At 47.7% G+C, this 14978-nt stretch overlaps 1 protein-coding gene across 2 annotated transcripts in view; it reads left to right on the top strand.

The window, feature by feature from the left end:
* Nucleotides 1–11466: 11466 nt before the first annotated feature.
* The window catches only part of RSRC1 (arginine and serine rich coiled-coil 1), a 508526-nt gene continuing 505014 nt past the window's right edge, over nt 11467–14978 (top strand). For both annotated transcript variants that reach the window (XM_077488086.1, XM_077488085.1), the window contains exon 1: nt 11467–11615. The gene's annotated coding sequence lies outside the window, so the exon portion shown is untranslated. The remainder of the gene's footprint in view (nt 11616–14978) is intronic.

Raw genomic sequence — 14978 nt, 5'->3', positions numbered from 1 at the left:
TATACTATACAGTATATCATCCTATATATATTACAGTATAAAATCCTTATATACTGTCTATTATGCCTATATATAATCCCAATATACTATATAAAAGTCTTATATATACTACAGTATATTTAATGCCAATATAAATAAAATACTATATAAAAAGCCTATATATATATATATATACTATATAATCCATATAATATACATAACACAATATAAAATCCCTATATATATAATCCCAATATTTGTAATACTATGTAAAATCCCTTATATTCCAAGTACATATGTTATAATATATATAATCTTTATATGTATGTATGTTCTATGTATAATCCTGACATATATAATTACAGGCATACCCCAAGTACACAATGGGGTTTATTTACTAAAGCTGGAAAGTGCAAAATCAGGCTCACCTCTGCATAGAAACCAATGAGCTTCCAGGTTTTAAAACCTTAATTGAACAAGCTGGGGTTAGAAGCTCATTGGTATCTATGCAGAAGTGAGCCTGATTTTGCACTTTCGAGCTTAAATAAATCCCATTGTGTACTTAAAAGTGGGGTATGCCTGTACTGTATAAAACCCGTATATATACTATATACAATCCCTATAATCCCAATTAGTGATGGACGAACTTCCGACGGGACGTTTCGCGAACGCGAAACGCGAACGGACACAAACGTTCGCGAAAACGACCGTTCGCCGCGGGCTCCATTGACTTCAATGGGAGGCGAATTTCGCAAACCTTTAGGTCGAATTTGCGGCCACGGGGTAATTATTAGGGGGTAGCACGTAGTCCCACCACCTGGACAATAGCATAATACATGTATGAGGTGAATTTGGGATCGATAACTACAAGCATTTTTTTTTTATTTGGGAAATTGTTCTGACAATTCAGGACTATGGAGCTAATGAAGGCAATGGAGGAGAGGGAAGGTCAGGGACCAGGGTAGGCAAACAAGAGGGTGCAGGAGATACAGAGCACTGACAGCAGCACCGTAATACAGAGCACTGACATCAGCACCGTGACATACAGCGCTGACAGCAGCTCCGTGACATACAGCGCTGACAGCAGCTCCGTGACATACAGCGCTGACAGCAGCTCCGTGACATACAGCGCTGACAGCAGCTCCGTGACATACAGCGCTGACAGCAGCTCCGTGACATACAGCGCTGACAGCAGCACCGTGACATACAGCGCTGACAGCAGCTCCGTGACATACAGCGCTGACAGCAGCTCCGTGACATACAGCGCTGACAGCAGCTCCGTGACATACAGCACTGACAGCAGCTCCGTGACATACAGCGCTGACAGCAGCTCCGTGACATACAGCGCTGACAGCAGCACCGTGACATACAGCGCTGACAGCAGCTCCGTGACATACAGCGCTGACAGCAGCTCCGTGACATACAGCGCTGACAGCAGCTCCGTGACATACAGCGCTGACAGCAGCTCCGTGACATACAGCGCTGACAGCAGCTCCGTGACATACAGCGCTGACAGCAGCTCCGTGACATACAGCGCTGACAGCAGCTCCGTGACATACAGCGCTGACAGCAGCTCCGTGACATACAGCGCTGACAGCAGCTCCGTGACATACAGCGCTGACAGCAGCTCCGTGACATACAGCGCTGACAGCAGCTCCGTGACATACAGCGCTGACAGCAGCACCGTAAGCAGCCCCAGGAGGAAGTCAGCACAGCACAGGGATGGTGTGATCCCCTCATAATAAGAACCCCCAGGAGGAAGTCAGCACAGCACAGGGATGGTGGGAGCCCCTCATAATAAGAACACCCAGGAGGAAGTCAGCACAGCACAGGGATGGTGGGAACCCCTCATAATAAGCAGCCCCAGTAGAAATATGACACCGCTCAACCTCTTCAAAGAGGAGGGTAGGGGCATATAGTACGGTGTGCTTTTTTGGGTCAGGGAAGTGAGCCAAATGAATTAAGAAGGTCTGTGTGCTTGATTCCAAAAATTGTTTATAGACATATACATGGTCTACTGATCACATGTGTTGAATTCCTCCGAGATCCATGCCTCATTCATTTTTAGAAATGTGAGGTAGTTAACACTGTGGTGAGCTAGGCGAGTACGCTTATCGGTCACAATCCCCCCTGCTGCGCTGAACGTCCTTTCGGACAGGACACTGGATGAGGGGCAAGCCAACAGTTCGATTGCAAATTGGGCAAGCTCTGGCCAGAGGTCAAGCCTGCCCACCCAGTAGTCTAGGGGTTCATCACTCCTCAGAGCGTCCACATCGGCCGTTAACCCAATGTAGTCGGACACCTGACGGTCTAGGCGTTCCCTGATGCTGGATCCGGATGACACCTGTCGATGGGTCGGCTGAAAGAATGACCTCATATCCGAAGTCACCAACACATCTTCAAACCGGCCTCTTCTTGCAGGCGCTGTTGGATTGGTACCCGCAAATCCTTCTCTGGGAGTGGGAATTGCTCCTCTGCCAGCGCACGCAAAAGCAGAATGCAGCATTTCTCGAAGCAAGGCCTGGAAGTGCTGCATTCTGACAGCCCTCTGCGACGGCGGTAACATTTCCGCCATTTTGTGTTTGTACCGGGGGTCTAAGTACGTTGCCACCCAGTACTGGTCCTTGACCCTCATGCTTTTTATACGGGGGTCCCTATTAAAACACTGGAGCATGAAGGCCCCCATTTGCACTAAAGTGGAAGCGGTGTGGTGGCCTGGCTCCTGCTCATCATCCAGGATAATGTCGTCCTCTTCATTCTCCTCTCCCCATCCTCGCACAACAGGGATCCCAGAAAGGTTTAAAGCATGCTCTTCTTGCTCCTGCTCATCCGCCCCGGCACCATCCTCCTCTGACTCCTCATCAGACTCCTGTTGTTGACTTGTCTCAGATAGAGTAGCCCCCCCTGGGAATTCATCCAGCATTGCGACTTCCTCATCTTCCCGCTCCTGCTCCTCCACAGCCTGATCAATGACACGACGCAATGCACGCTCCAGAAAGAAGGCATAAGGTACCATGTCACTGATGGCGCCATGGCTGCGACTGACCAGTTTGGTGATCTCCTCAAATGGCCGCAGAAGTCTGCATGTGTCGCGCATGAGCAGCCACTGGCGCGGTGAAAAAAAACCCAGCTCCCCAGAACCGTTTCTTTCGCAGAGTTCATACAGGTAGACGTTAACTGCACGTTTCTGCTGGAGCAGCCTATCAAGCATATAGAAGGTTGAGTTCCATCGCGTCGGGCAATCGCAAATAAGACGTCTGACCGGCAGATGGTGTCGCCGCTGAATGTCAGCAAGGCGAGCCATGGCCGTGTAAGATCTTCTGAAATGGGCCGAGATTTTCCTTGCCTGCCGCAAGATGTCCTGGACCCCAGGGTATTTGACAAGGAATCGCTGCACGACCAAGTTTAAGACGTGTGCCATGCACGGCACGTGCGTGATTTTGCCCTGTTTCAATGCGCTAAGCAGATTGGCACCGTTGTCACACACCACTTTACCAACTGTCAAATTGAGCGGTGTTAGCCACTCATCTGCCTGTGAACGCAAAGCTGAAAGGAGTGCCGGGCCAGTGTGGCTCTTTGCTTCCAGGCACAACAGACGCAGCACGGCATGGCAACGTCTCACCTGGCATGTGGAATAGGTTCTGGGGAGCTTGGGCGGTGCAGTGGAAGAGACGCTAGCAGCGGAAAAGGAGGAGGCAGCTGAGGAGGAGAGGGAGGAGGATGGAGTAGGAGGAGGAGAAGAAGAGTCAGGCCTGCATGCAATCCGTGGCGGTAAAACCAAATCTACACGGGTGCCACGGGTTACATGCTTGACGGCCGTCAGAAGGTTCACCCAGTGGGCAGTAAAACTGATATACCTTCCCTGCCCGTGTTTGCTAGACCACGTGTCTGTGGTCAGATGTATCTTGGCACCGACACTGTGTGCCAGAGATACATTCACTTGCCGCTGAACATGGCCATATAGCTCTGGGATGCCCTTCTCTGAGAAATACTTCCTTCCTGGGACCTTCCATTGTGGTGTTCCAATGGCCACAAATTTGCGAAAGGCCTCCGAGTCCACCAGTTTATATGGCAGTAGTTGGCGGGCTATGAGTTCTGACAAGCCAGCCGCCAACCGTTGGGCAAGAGGGTTATCCGGCGTCATCATTTTTTTACGCTCAAACATTAGGCCCACGGAAGCCTGCCTTTTTGCAGAAAAATGTGAGCTTGGCGTGATGGAAGGTGGAGTGGAGGACAATTGTGAGGAGAGAGGAGAAGGAGAAGTAGAAGACGAGGCTGGACGGTGAGAGCCTGCAGTGTGGCTTTGTGTGTTCCGTTGCTCCCACTGGGCTCGGTGATGGCTGCTCATGTGCCTTCTTAAGGCGGTCGTCCCTAGGTGAGTATTGGGCTTACCGCGACTAACGCGTTGACTGCAAAGATTGCAGATGGCAACGCTATTGTCAGCAGCGGACACGTTAAAAAAAGCCCACACTGCGGAGCCATGTGCCGGTGTCCTGGGAGCGCCAGATGTGACCGTACATGGTCGATGACTCGCTCCTGATACATTTGCAGTCTGCTTTGTCCCTGCTGTGCAATGTAAGTCATTGCTGCTTCTCCTCCCTATCTGCTGGTCCATATCTCCCTCTGAACTCCCCTCCTCTTCCTCTCTTGTGGGCACCCACGTGACATCACTAGACACGTCATCATCAACGTCACCTTCCCCACCGCTATAAGTAGAGTAGGCAGCAACACCGGGGACCAACCTCCTCCTTGGGCTGATCTGGGTACTGGCGTCAGACTGCTGAGTAGCGCTTGTTGCTACCTCCTCTTCCTGATCCAATACCAAGAGTGGCTGCGCATCAGAAATGTCCTCTTGATATGGATCGGAAAATAATTCCAGTGACTCAAGCGGAAGGTATGTGGTGGTGGTGGTGGTGGTCGTGTTGTTGGTGGTAGTGTCTTTGGGGGTGCACATAGCAGAGAGTGAAGAAGAGGGTGCAGATCGAGAGGATGAGGAGGGTGCAGAAGAGTAAGGCTGAGCGAGCCACTCAACCAAGTCTGGTGCATCCTTTAAAGTAATTGAACGCACCTTCTGCAACTTCCCACTTTGGCTCAAGCCTGTTGCTCCTGCCCTACCCCTACCACCCCTGCGGAAGGGCCTGCCTCTTCCTCTGCATGTCATTTTTTAAATGACCCTGTGACAAAACTCTTAGTCCCTATACCGCTGAAGGACTGCTGCAGTATAGGTGAGCGGTCAGCAGTGGTGCACGTCAACCCTATCTATTGTGGACCTATAGCGGTCCTTACAGAACAGCAGACTGTACCGCACTCAAGCCTATGTACCGTAGCACCCTATACCAAGTTACCAGTCCTTATAAGAACTTTTGTGGACCAAGCAGGTTGTGTATTAGTGTTTAGCAGACTGTACGTCAGTCCCTATACCGCTGAAGGACTGCTGCAGTATAGGGCAGCGGTCAGCAGTGGTGCACGTCAACCCTATCTATTGTGGACCGATAGCGGTCCTTACAGAACAGCAGACTGTACCGCACTCAAGCCTATGTACCGTAGCACCCTATACCAAGTTACCAGTCCTTATAAGAACTTTTGTGGACCAAGCAGGTTGTGTATTAGTGTTTAGCAGACTGTACGTCAGTCCCTATACCGCTGAAGGACTGCTGCAGTATAGGGCAGCGGTCAGCAGTGGTGCACGTCAACCCTATCTATTGTGGACCGATAGCGGTCCTTACAGAACAGCAGACTGTACCGCACTCAAGCCTATGTACCGTAGCACCCTATACCAAGTTACCAGTCCTTATAAGAACTTTTGTGGAACAAGCAGGTTGTGTGTTAGTGATTAGCAGACTGTACGTCAGTCCCTATACCGCTGAAGGACTGCTGCAGTATAGGTGAGCGGTCAGCAGTGGTGCACGTCAACCCTATCTATTGTGGACCGATAGCGGTCCTTACAGAACAGCAGACTGTACCGCACTCAAGCCTATGTACCGTAGCACCCTATACCAAGTTACCAGTCCTTATAAGAACTTTTGTGGAACAAGCAGGTTGTGTGTTAGTGATTAGCAGACTGTACGTCAGTCCCTATACCGCTGAAGGACTGCTGCAGTATAGGTGAGCGGTCAGCAGTGGTGCACGTCAACCCTATCTATTGTGGACCGATAGCGGTCCTTACAGAACAGCAGACTGTACCGCACTCAAGCCTATGTACCGTAGCACCCTATACCAAGTTACCAGTCCTTATAAGAACTTTTGTGGACCAAGCAGGTTGTGTATTAGTGTTTAGCAGACTGTACGTCAGTCCCTATACCGCTGAAGGACTGCTGCAGTATAGGGCAGCGGTCAGCAGTGGTGCACGTCAACCCTATCTATTGTGGACCGATAGCGGTCCTTACAGAACAGCAGACTGTACCGCACTCAAGCCTATGTACCGTAGCACCCTATACCAAGTTACCAGTCCTTATAAGAACTTTTGTGGAACAAGCAGGTTGTGTGTTAGTGATTAGCAGACTGTACGTCAGTCCCTATACCGCTGAAGGACTGCTGCAGTATAGGGCAGCGGTCAGCAGTGGTGCACGTCAACCCTATCTATTGTGGACCGATAGCGGTCCTTACAGAACAGCAGACTGTACCGCACTCAAGCCTATGTACCGTAGCACCCTATACCAAGTTACCAGTCCTTATAAGAACTTTTGTGGAACAAGCAGGTTGTGTGTTAGTGATTAGCAGACTGTACGTCAGTCCCTATACCGCTGAAGGACTGCTGCAGTATAGGTGAGCGGTCAGCAGTGGTGCACGTCAACCCTATCTATTGTGGACCGATAGCGGTCCTTACAGAACAGCAGACTGTACCGCACTCAAGCCTATGTACCGTAGCACCCTATACCAAGTTACCAGTCCTTATAAGAACTTTTGTGGACCAAGCAGGTTGTGTATTAGTGTTTAGCAGACTGTACGTCAGTCCCTATACCGCTGAAGGACTGCTGCAGTATAGGGCAGCGGTCAGCAGTGGTGCACGTCAACCCTATCTATTGTGGACCGATAGCGGTCCTTACAGAACAGCAGACTGTACCGCACTCAAGCCTATGTACCGTAGCACCCTATACCAAGTTACCAGTCCTTATAAGAACTTTTGTGGAACAAGCAGGTTGTGTGTTAGTGATTAGCAGACTGTACGTCAGTCCCTATACCGCTGAAGGACTGCTGCAGTATAGGGCAGCGGTCAGCAGTGGTGCACGTCAACCCTATCTATTGTGGACCGATAGCGGTCCTTACAGAACAGCAGACTGTACCGCACTCAAGCCTATGTACCGTAGCACCCTATACCAAGTTACCAGTCCTTATAAGAACTTTTGTGGAACAAGCAGGTTGTGTGTTAGTGATTAGCAGACTGTACGTCAGTCCCTATACCGCTGAAGGACTGCTGCAGTATAGGTGAGCGGTCAGCAGTGGTGCACGTCAACCCTATCTATTGTGGACCGATAGCGGTCCTTACAGAACAGCAGACTGTACCGCACTCAAGCCTATGTACCGTAGCACCCTATACCAAGTTACCAGTCCTTATAAGAACTTTTGTGGACCAAGCAGGTTGTGTATTAGTGTTTAGCAGACTGTACGTCAGTCCCTATACCGCTGAAGGACTGCTGCAGTATAGGGCAGCGGTCAGCAGTGGTGCACGTCAACCCTATCTATTGTGGACCGATAGCGGTCCTTACAGAACAGCAGACTGTACCGCACTCAAGCCTATGTACCGTAGCACCCTATACCAAGTTACCAGTCCTTATAAGAACTTTTGTGGACCAAGCAGGTTGTGTATTAGTGTTTAGCAGACTGTACGTCAGTCCCTATACCGCTGAAGGACTGCTGCAGTATAGGGCAGCGGTCAGCAGTGGTGCACGTCAACCCTATCTATTGTGGACCGATAGCGGTCCTTACAGAACAGCAGACTGTACCGCACTCAAGCCTATGTACCGTAGCACCCTATACCAAGTTACCAGTCCTTATAAGAACTTTTGTGGACCAAGCAGGTTGTGTATTAGTGTTTAGCAGACTGTACGTCAGTCCCTATACCGCTGAAGGACTGCTGCAGTATAGGGCAGCGGTCAGCAGTGGTGCACGTCAACCCTATCTATTGTGGACCGATAGCGGTCCTTACAGAACAGCAGACTGTACCGCACTCAAGCCTATGTACCGTAGCACCCTATACCAAGTTACCAGTCCTTATAAGAACTTTTGTGGAACAAGCAGGTTGTGTGTTAGTGATTAGCAGACTGTACGTCAGTCCCTATACCGCTGAAGGACTGCTGCAGTATAGGGCAGCGGTCAGCAGTGGTGCACGTCAACCCTATCTATTGTGGACCGATAGCGGTCCTTACAGAACAGCAGACTGTACCGCACTCAAGCCTATGTACCGTAGCACCCTATACCAAGTTACCAGTCCTTATAAGAACTTTTGTGGAACAAGCAGGTTGTGTGTTAGTGATTAGCAGACTGTACGTCAGTCCCTATACCGCTGAAGGACTGCTGCAGTATAGGTGAGCGGTCAGCAGTGGTGCACGTCAACCCTATCTATTGTGGACCGATAGCGGTCCTTACAGAACAGCAGACTGTACCGCACTCAAGCCTATGTACCGTAGCACCCTATACCAAGTTACCAGTCCTTATAAGAACTTTTGTGGACCAAGCAGGTTGTGTATTAGTGTTTAGCAGACTGTACGTCAGTCCCTATACCGCTGAAGGACTGCTGCAGTATAGGGCAGCGGTCAGCAGTGGTGCACGTCAACCCTATCTATTGTGGACCGATAGCGGTCCTTACAGAACAGCAGACTGTACCGCACTCAAGCCTATGTACCGTAGCACCCTATACCAAGTTACCAGTCCTTATAAGAACTTTTGTGGACCAAGCAGGTTGTGTATTAGTGTTTAGCAGACTGTACGTCAGTCCCTATACCGCTGAAGGACTGCTGCAGTATAGGGCAGCGGTCAGCAGTGGTGCACGTCAACCCTATCTATTGTGGACCGATAGCGGTCCTTACAGAACAGCAGACTGTACCGCACTCAAGCCTATGTACCGTAGCACCCTATACCAAGTTACCAGTCCTTATAAGAACTTTTGTGGAACAAGCAGGTTGTGTGTTAGTGATTAGCAGACTGTACGTCAGTCCCTATACCGCTGAAGGACTGCTGCAGTATAGGGCAGCGGTCAGCAGTGGTGCACGTCAACCCTATCTATTGTGGACCGATAGCGGTCCTTACAGAACAGCAGACTGTACCGCACTCAAGCCTATGTACCGTAGCACCCTATACCAAGTTACCAGTCCTTATAAGAACTTTTGTGGAACAAGTGAGTTGTGAATGTTTAGCAGACTGCAGCAGAAGGGCAGCAGTCAAGTATAATATCCTTTCTATATTTGGAAGAAAGAATATTATACATGTACAAGCCTATTACTGTACCACTGATACCAGTCCTGAAAAGAACCTTTGTGGAACTAATAATAACAGCAAGTCTTTAAAATTACCCTCACTGCCTGACAACACTGCTTCCTTCCTGTCCCTATACAAATTGGCAAAAAAAGAGAACGATTAGTGGTTACTGGAACAGCTCTTTTGTGGACCTTGATAGTAACAGCTAATGATGATGATGATGATGATGATGATGAAAGACTAATCTGGCTGTCCCTGTAGCATACACCGTCCTTTCCCTTTCTCTAAACTAACAAAAGACACTCAGGCTGCTGCAAGAATCAGCAGCACAGCAAACCTATCAACACCTAACACCTATACCAGTCCTGAAAAGAACTTTTGTGTACCAAATAGCTAGTGGTTTATCTCTCCCTACTCCACACAGGAACCTGTCCCTATCTTAACAGAAGAAAGAATGTAAAATGGCCACCGGATCGGGTGTATTTATAGGTTAGGGGGAATGTACAAGTGTCCATGTGCTGTCATGTCTCAATTGGCTGTCCTGTATCACATGATAAACGTGTCACCAAAGGTTAAAGTTCTTGTATACATTAAACACGTAAGTCCGCCGCGGCGAACGACGGAAAAAGGCGTTCGAACGTGCGGACCGCGAATGTCGGAAATTCGCCGCGAAACGACCGCCGGGCGAACCGTTCGGCCATCACTAATCCCAATATATATACTACTATCTGTAATCCTTATAAGTGATGGAGAGGAGACATGTGGGTACCCTCTGCTTTACTTTGCACTGGTCTATTGGTCTAGTTGGTCTCTTCTGACCCACTTTATCTGATTTATATGACTCTTTGGGGGTTATTTACTAAAGACAAATCCACTTGGCACTACAAGTGCAAACTAGAAGTGCAAAGTGCACTTGGAAGTACAGTTGCTGTAAATCTGAGGGGAAGATCTGAAATGAGGGGAAGCTCTGCTGATTTCATCATCCAATCATGTACAAGCTAAAATGCTGTTTTTTTATTTTCCTTGCATGTCTCCCTCGGATCTACAGCGAATTCACTTCCATGTGCACTTTCAGTGCAATTTTAAGTACACTTTTCACTTGTAGTTTGCACTTATAGTGCAAAGTGGATCTGCCTTTCGTAAATAACCCCCATTATCTATAAAGCCCCATACACACTATCAGTTTTTCTGCTGAGTTTTTCCTTCAGGTTTACCAAAACCATGTAGTGCAAGGGCCTGCCTGATTGCATACACATTGAAACTCCTATTGTTTGACCTCATATTATATGGTTTTGGTAAACCTGAAGGAAAAACTCAGCAGAAAAACTGATAGTGTGTAAGGGGCTTAAGTGGTAATAAAATCAAAGGCAAACATTTATTATATTGCAGCTTACTAATGATGGATGTATATATTTTATTTTTTAGGCTTTCTTTCTTTTATTCTCACCTGGCGATCCAGCCAATAAGTCTTTTGTTTCTCAAAATAACAAGCTGTCCTGCATATGTAGCAGTTAGACAAACCATTTATCACTGATGGCGGGGGCTTACAATGATCAGCTTTTCTTCATTTGTACAAAACCTTTATCCCAAAAGGAAAAAGCTGTAACTGATTATAATTTATTGGCCTGAGTTGGGCTTCAATTTATTAGTGTATTTAAATCTACTAGTACATCTAACCTCCTCCCTCCCCCAGACTGACAATGGTACTGTCCAAAGGTGCCACCTGTGCTGCTTCAACCAGAGTTGTGTCTCAGAACAGGAGGTGTGTTCCTGGCCAGATCACCAGGTGAAAACAGAGGGCGGAAAAAAAAAGAAAAGTAATGCAGCCACCACATTTAATGATTAGTAAGCTGCAGTATATATATATATATATATATATATATATATATATATATATATATATATATATATATATATATATATAAAGACAGGACTGTTGATGGGGCACCGTGCTCATTGCAGACAGCAGAGCAGATGGCCGTGTACAGTAGTATAATCGGTCGGTGTTTGCAGTACGTTTAATGTTAGGACCGCTCTGCATTGATTTCTCTTCTCCTCCATCCCTCTCCTGCTTCACTGTCTAAACGAACGCCTATCACTCGCTCTCTCATCGATTGCTCGGCGCTCTGATGCCTGTGCCTGCAGCGAGGCTCGCTCGATTGTTCAGGCCTGGGTGGATGTTTTCAGCGTGGTTCAGCTGCTAGGAGGCTGTGCAGTTTCCGGTGAGTGTTGCTCGCTGCTCGGTGTTGGCGGTTCCTGTACATAGCCCGCGGTGACCTGTGCCCTGCGCCCAGCTCTGGGGATTGCTGCAGGGCGGCTGTGCTGTTAGTGGGCCTGTGTTGTAATGGGAAGAGGCACTGACCTAGCTGGGCCTGCTATGTATTCGGCCATTTACAGCATTCTGAATGGGAATAGTAATAAACAGATTGGATTGGGGGTGCATACTGAGCTGGAGAGGTGTGCTTGTTGTATATAGAGGAAAGGAGCTGAGTGGGGAATTCAGTGCATGTCCTATTACACCCAGCCTTCTGTATGATGGCAATGAGCCCCATTCTGTGTTCACTAATGTTAGGGCAACCAATTCATCTGAATGGACTGATTACACCAAAACCATAGGTCCCGACTAAGGATGAGCTCCGGTGCGTTCACATGGTCCACGTGCAGAGCCCGCCAGGAAGTCGGCGCAGCGCTAATCACAAGCAGTGAGACATTGCCCGATCTCTGCAGCCGCGCATCAGGGCAATGTCTCACTGCTTGTGATTAGCGCTGTGCCAACTTCCTGGCTGGCTCTGCACGTGGACCATGCGAACACGCCGGAGCTCATCCCTACTCCCAACTGTCCCTGATTTGGAGCAAAGTCCCTCTTTTCCCCCCTCATTTGTCCCTCATTTTGGTCTGATCTATAAAATGCACTTTATATCTTTCAAAAATTGTTTCCCAGTGCTAAACCTTTCCATTCTAAATTGCTGCATTTATAAATTCTAAAAGCCAATATAAAGGAATAGTAGTGGTTAAAAAAAAAAAAAGCCTTGTGGATTTAGCTGCTTCAGCCCCGGAAGATTTTACCCCCTTCTTGACCAGAGCACTTTTTGCGATTCGGCACTGCATCGCTTTAACTGACAATTGCGCGGTCCTGTGATGTTGTACCCAAACAAAATCGAAGTCCCTTTTTTTCCTCACAAATAGAGCTTTCTTTTACTGGTATTTGATCACCTCTGCGGTTTTTATTTTTTGCTCTATAAACAAAAAAAGAGTGCTAATTTTGAAAAAAAAAGCAATTTTTTTTTTTTTACGTTTTGCTATGATAAATATCCTCCAAAATGTATAAAAAAACACATATTTTCATCAGTTTAGGCCGATATGTATTCTTCTACATTTTTTTGGTAAAAAAAAAAAAAAAATCGCAATTATTGATTGGTTTGTGCAAAAGTTGTAGCTAGAGATTATCTCCGGCGTGTTTGCACACTCCACGTGCAGAGCCCACCAGGAAGTCGGCGCTGCGCTAATCACAAGCGGTGAGACATTTCCCGATCTCTGCAGCTGCACATCTGGGCAATATCTCACTGCCTGTGATTAGCGCAGCACCATGCCGACTTCATGGCGGGCTCTGCACGTGGAGTGGGCGAACGCACCGGAGCTCATCCTTAGATGTAGCGTCTACAAAATAGGAGATCGTTTTATAGCATTGTTTATTATTATTTTTATTAGTAATATCGGTGATCTGTGATTTTTATCTTGACTGCGATATTATGGCGGACACTTTTGACACTATTTTGGGACCATTATACAGCGATCAGTGCTATAAAATTGCACTGATTATTGTGTAAATGACACTGGTGTGCAAGGAGTTAAACACTAGGGGGCAATCAAGGAGTTAAGTGTGTCCTAGGGAGTGATTCTAAGTGGGGGGGGGGTGGGCTACTACTCGCATGACAGCGATCACTGCTCCCGATGACAGGGAGCAGTGATCTCTGTCTTGTCACTAGGCAGAACGGGGAAATGCCTTGTTTTCATCTCCCCATTCTGCCGCTCCGTTACACAATCGTGGGCACCTGGCGGACATCAAGTCAGCAGGACCCGCGGTCACAGTGCATGCGGTGCGAGCTCCCACAATGCCGCATCGTAAAGGGGACATACCTATACGTGCATTTGCCCAGCCGTGCCATTGTGCCGACGTATATCGTCGGCATGTGGTTAATTAACCATATTTTTTGGTTATTTCTTCTTGAAGGGGGTGTGTACTCTGCCTACATACATTTGCTATTAGGTGTCCCTCATTCCCATCTCAAAATGTTGTGAGGTATGCAAAAGGCGCACACATAGCATTTTCTGCATGATAGTGCGTTGGCGCATTGCAACACAGATGCACTGGGTAGGTTTATCAGGGTCAGTCCCCCATTTACATTTACAAAGCTGTCCACAGAAAAATTTACATCCATGGCTTGTGGGCTGCAGGGTAATCCTACCTGGTAACATTCAGGGTAATATTATTAAAGAAGAAAGGGGTATGGCGCAAGAACCAACTGGGTAGTAATAATATAAAATAAAGTTACTAAAAATACAAGAGGGGGATAATGAGAAAATCGGTTCAGGGGAAAAATGGTTCCAATAAAAGTTCCAGTTTACACTGGTGGCTGCAGCCTTGAGAGTAGAAGTAAAACCCTGGAAAACAAAAACAGGTGCGCCAGACTCTGTGCAGTATTATGGTATCCATTTAATAAGAATAAAACAAGCCAAATGGCTACTCACTCCGGACCTTGCATTTATGTGCCTGATTTTACCTCTCTTTTATGGATACCATAATACTGCACCGTACTGTCTTGCATGCCTTGTTTTTGTTTCAGGGTAATATTGGCTGCCTAGGCCTGCAGGGAGTGGAGGAGTGAGACTACATTAGCATCTGGTTTTATCCAGGTCTTATTATATATGGCATACAGTGATCTGCCCTCCTGCCTTGTTCACATGGGCATACATCTGTGTGACAGACCATCTTTGCACGCATGGGATACATAGTAGTTCTGCGCAGGCAGTCCCATTCATGTCTTTTGGGATGCAGCAGCTGCACAGATACAGTCATTGGGTGTCCCCTGAATGCACGCTGGGGTTGCTTTACTAAAACTGAAGAGTGAAAAATCTGGTGTAGCTATGCATTATAACCATCAGCTTCTAACTTGTTCAAATTTGACCAAAAACCTGGAAGCTGTTTTTATGCAAAGCTGCAGCAGATTTTGCACTCTCCAGTTTTAGTAAATCAACCCGAGTGTGCATTTGGGGGACACATAACTGCTGTCAAGCTAGACCAGTGGCCGTATCTGTGCAGCTGCTGTGTCCCAGTAGACATGAATGGGAATGCCTGCACAGAATTACTGCACATCTCGTGCGTTCAAAGGTAGCCCTTTACACACGTAAAGTGTTTGTAAAGGTTCCAATTTTTGGATTTTAATAGCAAACATACTACTTACCTGCTCTGTGTAATGGTTTTGCACAGCCCTAATCCTCCTGTCCTCAGGGTCCCCCGCCAGCACTCCTGGCTCACCCCCCCCCCCCCCCCGCTCAGTGCCCCCATAGCAATGTGGTTGCTCTGG

This window comes from Lithobates pipiens, unplaced genomic scaffold (assembly GCF_037356315.1).
Source record: "Lithobates pipiens isolate NorthernLeopardFrog02 unplaced genomic scaffold, aLitPip1_a1.2 Scaffold_18, whole genome shotgun sequence".
NCBI classification, from domain to species: Eukaryota; Metazoa; Chordata; class Amphibia; order Anura; family Ranidae; genus Lithobates; species Lithobates pipiens.
This window is presented reverse-complemented; position numbering and strand designations above follow the sequence as displayed.